This window comes from Somniosus microcephalus, chromosome 12, assembly GCF_052327205.1.
Source record: "Somniosus microcephalus isolate GS21.2 chromosome 12, FLI_Smic_1.0, whole genome shotgun sequence".
Classification (NCBI taxonomy): Eukaryota; Metazoa; Chordata; class Chondrichthyes; order Squaliformes; family Somniosidae; genus Somniosus; species Somniosus microcephalus.
The window spans coordinates 202,605,416-202,615,907 of record NC_140998.1 but is presented as its reverse complement, the minus strand read 5'-3'; the positions used below and the strand labels follow the sequence as shown (position 1 = coordinate 202,615,907).

Sequence of the window (10,492 nt, the reverse complement as noted above, 5' to 3'; positions counted from 1 at the left end):
GCCAACGACGCCCACATCTCAGGAACGAATAACAAAGTTATATCTGACCGTCGCATGTTGTCAAAGCTGTTGCAACAGTAACATTTATGTCGTCCATTTTCGCTTGATGGAGAATTAACTACACCCCAGTACTTTATCCATGACAGTGATGAACTGATCTGAACAGCATATTTCACTCCAAATAGTATTGCTCTCGTTGTGTTGGTTTTCCATACATGAGCAGGGTGATTATGACATAATGTTCTTTTGACGTACTGTTGCAGTTATTTCTTATTGAAGTAAAATAAAGCACATTTTTAAGTTTGTTCTTTGCTACTCTGTCTCTTTCGAAACGATTCACATCACCCACTGCTCTGCATAGTTGGGTTGCGGTTCCTCTCCTCTGATAGAGGAAGCTGTGAATAAGAACTCGATGCCAAGAGCAGTGAAGCATACGGTGATCAGCACAGCAAGGCTAAAGTTCTGTTAAAATTCAACCCTGTAAACCACGAACATTTATATTATGTAAACTGCACTGCTTTTTTGAAAGACCTCATGAAAGCGTTCAATTTTTACACATATATCAATTATATTTTTTATTGCAAAATAGCTTGCTCATTTGTTGGTTCCTTCTTACAATCAGGCGGAAATTTTTATTCCCAAAATAAAATGACTTCTGTATTTTTCTGAGGGTGTTAAAATGCAAATTGTTCAATTTCCTCAGGAACTAACACCCAACAAACTGTTAAACACTTATTGGCAGCTGACAATTGCATTTAATTTCAAGCTACATTAAATAGAAACAAAATATTAATAGTTTCTAATGCACTACATCGTCATTGTGTTTCCAACTTCGTCATGCTCCAGTTTTACCCCGAGTCGAATGAATGGATAGTTCAGCAAAGTTCAATTTTCTTCCTAATTAAGTCAAAATAACATGATGGTCAAATGACTAGTACAGACAACAATCAAAAAATGCGCAAGTATATTTTCAACTTCTCCTTTGATTTGTAATCTCCTGGTTGGGAGGTAGGAGACAGAGAGTGGGATAAAGGTCCTCAAATTGGGAGGAGGTGACGAGGACTGTTCCCCAGGCATATGTTCTGGGGCCTCAACAGTTAACAATATACACTAAGGACTTCGAGGAAGGAATATAGAGGTGAATATCCAAGTTTTCAGATGCTGCTATGATTGTCGATGGGTACAGGAATTTTAAATGGGACATAGACAGATTAAGTGAGTGGGCAAAAAAAATGGGAAGTGCAGATCAATCTGAGCAAAGGTGAGGTCATCTACTTTAGACCCAAGAATTACAAATCACAGTATTTTCTAAATGGTTTAAAATATAGGAACAGAATTAGGCCATTCAGTTCAACGAGCTTGTTCAATAGAATGATACCGGAGGTTAGAGGGTCGATGAGATCATGGCTGACCTGTATCCTAACTCCATCCACTCGTCTTCACTCCATATCCCTCAACAGCCTTGGCTAGCAAATATCTATCGATCTTAGATTTACAATTATTCATTGAGCTGGCATCTACTGCTTTCTGTTGGTGAGTCTTGCAGCTTTCTACCACCCTTTGTTTGAAGAAGTGTTTCCTAATTTGTCTCCTGAATGCGCTGCTCTCATTTTAAGGTTATGTCACTTTGTCCTAGACTCCCCCACCAGCGGAATATTTTTCTCGCTCTCTACCCTATCAATTCCTAATAAAATTATAATTCAGTAAGTCAAATTACCCATGAACCTTATAATTTTTAGGGAATACAAACTTTGCTTATCTAATATCTCCTCATAATTTTATCCTTGGAGCCTTAGTAACATTCTGTTGAATCGGCGCTGTACTGTATCCAACGCCAGTATATCCTTTCTATAGTGCAGTGCCCATAACTGTACACAGTACTGCAAATGTAGTCTGAACCAGCAACTGTAGAGGAACAAAGAAATTTGGGACTCCAAGTACACAAGTCATTAAAAGCCAGTAACCAGGTACAAAAAGCAAACGAAATGTTGAATATAATGTTCGCGTTATTGCAAGGGGGATGGAATACAAAGGGGAGAAAGTCATGCGTCATTTGCATTGAGCCTTGGGCAGACATCATTTGGAGTACTGCCTTCAGTTTTAGGAAGAATATATTGGCCTTGGAATTGGTGCAGTGCAGATTCATTAGAATGATATCGGGAGAGAATGTTATATTATGAGGAAAAGTTGAGTAACATTGTCTTCTATTCCCTTGAGTATAGAAGACAGAGGGGTGACCTTATCGAGGTGTTTAAAATGTTAAAAGGATCCGATATGGTAGGTACAGAGAAACTACTTCCTCTGTTGGGGGCAATGAAAAACAAGAGGACATAATCTTAATTTTAAAAAGTAATTCTGGGTGTCTACAAAGACCACCATTTATTGTTCATCCATAGTTGCCCTTGACCAGGTGGTGGTGGTGAGCTGTCTCTTTGAACCGCTGCAGCCAATGTGTTGAAGATTCTCCTAAATGGCCGACACCTTATCCTGAGACCATGATCCATGGTTCTAGAATTTCCAGCCAGTGGAAACATCCTCTCAGCATCTACTCTGTCAAGCCCTCTACGAATATTATACATTTCAATGTGACCATCTCTTATTCTTCTAAACTCCAGAAAATAGAGGCCCATTCTACTCAATCTCTCCTCATAGCTCAACCATCTTATACCAGGAATTAATCTAGTGAACCTTTTGTTGCATCCCCTCTGAGAAAAGTATATCCTTCCTTAGGTAAGGAAATCAAAACTGTATACAATACACAAGGTGTGGTCTCACCAAAGCCTTATATAACTTCAAATAAAAACAGAAAATGCTGGAGATAATCAGCATGTCAGGCAACATCTGTGAAGAGAGAAACAGAGTTAACATTTCAGGTCGATGACCTTTCGTCAGAACTCCATATATAATTTCAGTAAGGCTTATTTACTGTAAAACCCCAACCCACTTGTAATAAAGGCTAACTTAACATCTGCCTTCATAATTGCTTGATGTACCTGCATTTCCACCTTCTGGAATTCCCTCAAAATCCCTCTGAACACCAGTGAAGCAGATTAATATAGTTGTGTATTGAATTAAACTAATATTATTCATTTTCTAATCATAAACATTAATATAATGTGGGAAGCAGGGAAGCAGAGATCTTCGGAACATTGGAGCTTCTTGGCAGTCCAGGCTGAGGAGCTGGGAGATGCCAAACTAAGATGCCATTGGGTAGCTATGGGCGGGAGGGAGTAAATGCACTGTGAATGTTAATGCAGACGATTCGATTATAAATAAAGACTTAGGAATGATGAGTTGAAAAGTTGATGCAAAACGTGACAACATGAAATAAATTGCTACAGCGAAAATGCGCATGTGCGTGCACAAAATGTTTAATATTTTCTAAACGTATTTCTGTTGCTCTGGTGAAATGAAAATGATCAAGAAAGATTTCAATGTGCCCACAGTTTAAACTTTGGAATGTCTATCGCAACAAGGCAGATAACAATCGGGCAGATTCTATACCGGGGAGTCGATCTGTGTCGCTAGATTTGGGCCGAGTAGAATGTTGAAAATCTGTCCTGTTGTCTGCTGTTACTGCTCAGTGTTATAACACTTCACGAATGTCCAGCTGGTATATTATTTCGATTATTTTTTGCAACTGGACATATTTAACTCAGAACTGTTAGTTAACTCACTTGGGTAGGTTTGATTCAGAATAAGATGCAATGTGTAACTTAAGCTCCAATTAAACATTAGTGGAACATTTCCAGCATGGCATGTGCAGCAAGACCTGGACAACGTCCAGGATTGTGCGGATAAGTGGCAAGTAACATTCCATTAAAAAACAGTTTAGGGCAACATTGCTAATGAAAAAAAATGGAAAAAGCAGACATGTTGAATAATTACATTGTGTCAGTCTACACAGTAGAAGAAGCGGATAATGTCTCAGCCGTGGTTCAGTTGCTAGCATTCTTAACTCTGAGTGAGAAGATTGTGGGTCCAAGTCCCACCCCAGAGACTTGAGCACAAACTTCTAAGCTGACACCCCAGTGCAGTACTGAGAGAGTGAGGCACTGTCATAGGTGCCGTCTTTCAGTTGAAATGTTAAACCAAGGCCCCATCTGCTCTCTCAGCTTGTCAGCAATGATGGCACTATTTCACAGAATAGCAGGGGAGATATACCCGACGCCCTGATCAATATTTATCCCACAATCACATCACTAACGCAGATTATATGGCCATCATAACATTGCAGTCTCTGGGATCTTGCTGTTTGCTAATTTGCTGCTGCGGTTCCTATATTACAACAGTGAATACACTTCAAAAGTACTTCCTTGGCTGTAAAGCATTTTTGGAAGTCCAAAAGTATTTCTTCTGAGTTTCCACAGAAACTGGTCATTGTTTCCATGCTGTAAATTCCATTTTACTCATGGAATGATAGAAGGTTGCAGCAGGAAGGATGCCACTCGACCCTACATCCCTGTGACGGCTCAAAATATAACCCCAGCTTTGCAACGAGGCCACGTATAACGTTCGCCCCTGGTTTTCTTTAAGCTGCTGATTAATCCACTGTGCATTTACAGCATCTTCCTGTTGCGTGTAAGAATAGATTTTGGTGGGCAATACTGTTGGGTGAAAGCGGCCGAATTTATTTCCTACTAAAATAATATTGCAGGATAAGAATTTTCGCGACTCGATTACTTAAATCAGAATTTCGATGTCAAACAAATCAATCAATAGCAAACAGCTTGTTAGCTAAATTGTGGCACAGCGATAGTGATAAAGGTTGTAGAGTTTATTGTGTTTTAGTTTTACTCCGAAACTGCTTGTATACCTGGTGACGAATGACTCGTGACATGAAAACAATTAAAGTAGATTGAGAACAACCCTGTCCCCACAAAAAGCTTTCACTTACCAAGAACATGCAGAGTGATGGTTGCTGTTATTTGGATCCCGGTGGTTGGAATCATGGTAACAGTGTACTCTCCAGTGTCCGAAGCTGTTACTGACTTCAGCAGGAGCGATCCGTTCGGCAGGAATAACTCAGCCCGTGTTCTGTAGTCATTACTTGTATCAAACTCTGTACCGAGCCACGCAGCGATATTTGTCGCCCCGGAGTACCAGTTCCCTCTCCTCACCTCAGCTGACGGACGCACTGAAAAAAATGCGTTGCTTCCGACGGCCACATTTATCCGACTGTTTTCTGTATGTATAGTAAAATCCTGGGGCTCAACTGGTGAAAGAAAATCACATTGAGGAGGAAGTAAAGTGAAACACTCAAACTCGACACAAGAGATAATAACGTTATCTCTTCTATCTTAAGCTGATTTTCTATGACAATCGCTTGCTATCATGTTTTTCTAATCAGTAAATGAAATAATAGGAGAAAGTGATCCTCACCCGCAGATATAAATAAGCAAACAGCTACCGCGGTAAGTGGCAGTGTCACCATCCTGAGAGAGCAGCGCCAGTCCCTGTTACACTCGGTGACTGACACGCTCTTCCTGGTCCACAGAACAGATCAGTTGAGTCATTTACTGAAGCGGCAATGCTGGTTGGACGGAGTGATGTTCACGTGACTGGAAACTCTTTCCACTGACTCCAATCTAAATGTTACATATTAATAGAAATTATTGGCAAGATACAGGAAATGGGCGGAAGGGTCTGGTTAACTTCAAGTGCACAGATCTTTGCTCAGAAATTAACCATGATTCGCTCTTTTATGATCTGGAATGCACTGCCGGAATGGTTGGTGGAAACAGATTCAATCCTAACCTTCAAAAGGGAATTAAATCAACACTTGAACAGGAACAAGAAGTCCAGGGCTATGTTGAAAGATCAGGGGAGTGGGACTAATTGGATAGCTCGTTCAAGAAGTCAGGCCGAATAGTTTACTTCTGTCCTGTATGATTCTATGATTATTTTTCAGTCACTGACAGAACTGCTGTGTATTTATAAACATTTGCTGCTAATATTTCAGATATGCAGTTTTCCTGTCCCTTCAGAGGTATCTAGCACAGCGTAATATTAACAAGTTCATCCCAACAATTAGCATTTAGCAGAGAGAGAGAATTAAAAATTGCCAAATTTAGGCGAGTGGGTAACTCCTGGTAGTTTGCAGAATCTGAAGTCATAGGTTATCGGGAAAATACAATAGAATCTTTGATCTAAATTTTCACCATTTAACGTGTAGCTAGACTTGACTATTCCAACGTACGCAGGCAGTGTGAACACTTGTCCCCTCACCATTCATCTAACGTTCCGGAAGTGGAGAGCAGGAAAGTCAGTGTTGCTGCTCTTGATCCACTGCAGATGAAATGCGCCTTTGTTTGGGCCTATCAGCTCCTGTTTCTCCGCGTGCTGCCAGGACTCTACTCTTCTACTCCAATCAATACATTGCTGAGCAACGCCACTGGGGGAGCCGCTATTTTCGACATATATTTTATGAAGACGTTGAATCTATCCTGTATTGTCCATGCATTCCAAATGTACATCAGACAAAAAAATCCCTATATACTAAAAATTTGCAGCATTCAAACAACTTGTACTTTTTGAGCACATCTCACATCTTCATTCCCAGTACGTTTAGCTGCTTTGTGCAATATCTCACACCCAACCACCCTCTGCGCCCTTGAAGGACCATAGATTGCCGCTTTACATCAGCAATTAAATATGTTGGTTATTCCCAAAAGCAGCTTATTTCACGGAATTTGTTCATACAAACTTAGAGACATGTTCTCCCGTAATTTTGTTCCACAGACATTAACTCTATTGGTGACTCGTAGGACATTGTTGGTTTGTGACTGGCTCCAATAGAAGGACAACTAATTCACGAAGATGTTGCTGCAAGAAACTTCTCTCACCTTTCCTTTAAAACACTTGTTCTCTGGTAACCTCAGCCCGATGTCGAGCTTCTCCTTGAGATATGCTCTCTCAACCTGTCTACTGAGTGATTCCTCATATTCATGATTTCAAATTCCATCTCAAGTCACCTTGCCCCCTCGCCTCTGATTTCACTCCACGTCTGTCCTCTCGAAACTTCTCCCTCCATATGAACTCGTTTACATTTCCACCCTCACCATTGCCATCTAACATGATTACTTCCATGGTCTCAATCGCAGGCTTGGACACCTCTGACATATTCCCTGTATCTCTCGCCAACAACATCCACTAACCACCTATCCGATGTTGTCTCTAAGTCCTGTGATGTCAAGTTTTTATCCTTGTTTTTAATTTGCTTCATGGCCTCCCCCCTCACTATCTCTGAAATTTGTCCAACTCTGCACCCCTCCCCACCCCCACCAAGCGGTTGGCATTCATCCGACTTTTGTGTCTCCTTCCCTCCCTTCACTGCACCATTGGTAATGACGCCTTCAGTCTTCTAGTTTCCAGCTTCTCAAATTCCCTTCCTAGAACCCTGTCCTCCATCTCCTATGGCTCCTCTTTGTAATGGCCTCTTCTCTTTTCCATCCTGCACGATGCAAGAAATATCTTTTTATATAATCAAATGCAATAAAGTTCACTTTGTTATGTAGATTATTCAATAACTAGAAATCAATAGTTACGCAAAGAAGTGGCTGCTCCTCCATAGCTGAAAGCGCAGTGAGAGCGTACAACCTGGGTAGTTGAGCTTCTTGCTGTTAAGAAAGAACACCTTGTATGAAAGGGTGATATTTGTAGATATTTATTAGACGAGAATCATATACATATAGATTCAAGTGTAGCCATTGACTAAATAATATTACCCATAATTACTCCTGGGTAACTAAAAAGCTAAAACTTCTTCAAAGCGCAGTTGCAAAGAAAGTTAAAAGCAGTTTTGACTAAGTTTTGATAAAAAGCAGCCATAGGCTGCGAGTTAAAGTTAAGTTGCTAAATAATATATTATGACACTAAGTAGAAATTAGAATTTGCTTAACCTAATTGGAAATATTCTTAAAAAATAATTAGTATAATGACATAAAATGAGAGAGATCATGGAGATAAGGTACTTATCTGGTAGATTAAATCGAGATCGTCTGGATACCTCGGCCTAGAAATTCAGTATAGCCACTTTTGGGGCAGTAAAGTCGGGCGGGCACTAAAGTTTGCGCCCGCCGGAAAGCGGAGGCCACTTCGCTGATATTCAGTAGCTTTGGCCAAGGAGTTTGCTCGAGCGCTAAAACTGGCGTTGCACCCGTATCTTTAGGCGCTAAGCCGGCGGTGCAGACTGATACCGCCGAGGCCGGGCGCAGCACAGGTGCAGTCATGTTTTGATTGACAGCAGACACCCTGACGCCGGCCAGCTCTTAAAGGGGGAAGGGTCGAATTGGTCTGCTGCCACGCCCTGGATACTGCAGCCCTCCAGCTAGGCCTAAACACTGCTGCTGGAGAGAAATAGCACCAGCAAGGATGCAGAGGGCCCGTGAGCGAGCGCAGCGCTTCTCTGCCCATGATTTGAAGGTGATGCTTAGGGCTTTGGAGAAGAGAAGAGATATCTTGTGCCCGGACAGTGGCAAGAAGGCTCCCAAGAGGCTGTACAGGAGAGCCTGGAGGGAAATCGCCCAGAGGGTCACAGCCAACAGCGATGTCCCCAGGACTGGTGACCAATGCCGCAAGAAGTTTAACGGCCTCACTCGGTTGGTCAGGGTGAGTACCCTTTCCAGTGTCCTCCTCATCCTGGCATGTGCACCTCACATTATGGGCAAAGGGACCTCAAAGGCCTAATGGCCAGCCCTCCTCCAGCAGCTATGGCACTAGCATGATCATCAATAGCACTTTCTGCACTTTACACACTGGCCAAGCTATTCGACCATGGGAGGCAGTGCACACACCAACAGGGCACCACACTGGCCAAGCTATTCGACCATGGGAGGCAGTGCACACACCAACAGGGCACCACACTGGCCAAGCTATTCGACCATGGGAGGCAGTGCACACACCAACAGGGCACCACACTGGCCAAGCTATTCGACCATGGGAGGCAGTGCACACAACAACAGGGCACCACACTGTATTTAGAGGCCGTCCTTTCTCTTGCAGGCCAAGCTGGCACAGAATCTGAAGAGCCGGACTGTCACCGGGGGAGGCCGTGCCCAGTTCCAGGAGCTCAGTGAGCTGGAGGAGCGCGTGGCTCGACTCATGCATGTCCGGGTGATTGGCCCCGTTGCTATTGGAGATGCCGACCCAGTGCTGGGCCCCAATGGTGTGGACATGACCGTTTGGACCTCTCTCATTCCCCTTGTGCTTCAGATCTACATCCTTTGCCACTGTCCCACCAATGCGCATAATGCCACCACTCATGCCTCCGTCGCTGACGCCCTGTCCTCACTCTAAAGCTACTCTTGTGCCTTCCTGCTTTCAGCTGGTGAGGAGGAGGTCCCTGAAGCTGCGAGTGTCAGTCCCTCGGAAGAGGAGGACGACGAGGAGCAAGAGGAAGGCGGCACATCGGGGAAACCCTCATCCACGCCAGGGGATGGCAATGGAGGGGACACGTCTTGCTTGGAGGAGAGCCAGGGGGAAGTGTTGCAGGGGGGTGTAGCTCCTGTGCCCAGTGGCGTCCAGCCACGCGGGAAGGCTCGGGCAGCTCGGCGGCCTTCTCCCCAGAGGGAGAGTCCGGCCTCCAGTCCGGAGATGGTCCTCACCCAGGAGGTGCGCCTCCTTGATCAAATGTCCGCAGACTCGGAGCGTCGCCACACCGAGGTCATGGGGGTTGTGGCACAGTTGCCTCAGGCCATTGAGTCCCTGGCTCATAGTGTGGCCGATTTCGGGGACTCACAGGCCAGGGGTGTCGAGCAACTCGCGGCAGCACAGGCCAGGGGTGTGGAACAACTCGCGGCAGCACAGGCCAGGGGTGTGAAACAACTCGCGGCAGCACAGGCCAGCAGTGTGGAACAATTCGGGGCAGCACAGGACGCGAGTCGGCCAGAATTCAAGGCCTCACAGGATGCGAGTCGAGAGTTCATGAGTGGTGCCGTGCAGACACTGGCTGGTCTGATGCGGGCACAGACCAGGGCAGTATGGGCACTCACTTCTGCCACACTCGCTGTGTCACACACGCATCACCAGGGCACCCGCCGCGCTGCTGCAGCACAGTGGCCTGGGCTTCACCAGATTGCTGCGCTTGCTGCAGTGCCAGCCCGGCCGACTGCCAGTGTCTCTGGCGACCAGCGAGCGCCTGGCATCAGCCAGCTTGCCCCCATTGCTGCAGCCGCCACTGCCACTCCCCCAGCAAAGCTGTGACGAGCTGCTGGAGAGACTGATGCTGGCCAGCCACAGCTGCAGCAGTCAGCAGCCGGCCCCTCCAGGGCCGGAGCTCATCTCGGCCGACCCACAAGGGCATCTGCCGTCACGCATTGTGCCCCTCAGGAGCCTTCCCCCAGCCTTGCAACACCCACAGGGCCCAGGTTGAGGTGGATCAGCAGGTCGGCCAGGGGCCGGAAAAGCCTGCACAAGGACTCGCCCTCTCGGCACACCAAGTAGAGTGTGTTGCAAAATGTTTTTTTATATGGGGGTGTTTGTGTTCTGTATG

At 44.9% G+C, this 10,492-nt stretch overlaps 1 pseudogene; it reads right to left on the bottom strand.

Annotated features, from left to right (window-relative positions):
- Nucleotides 1–530: 530 nt before the first annotated feature.
- LOC147109903 (cell adhesion molecule CEACAM3-like) overlaps nucleotides 531–10,492 on the bottom strand; it is a 218,609-nt pseudogene continuing 208,647 nt past the window's right edge.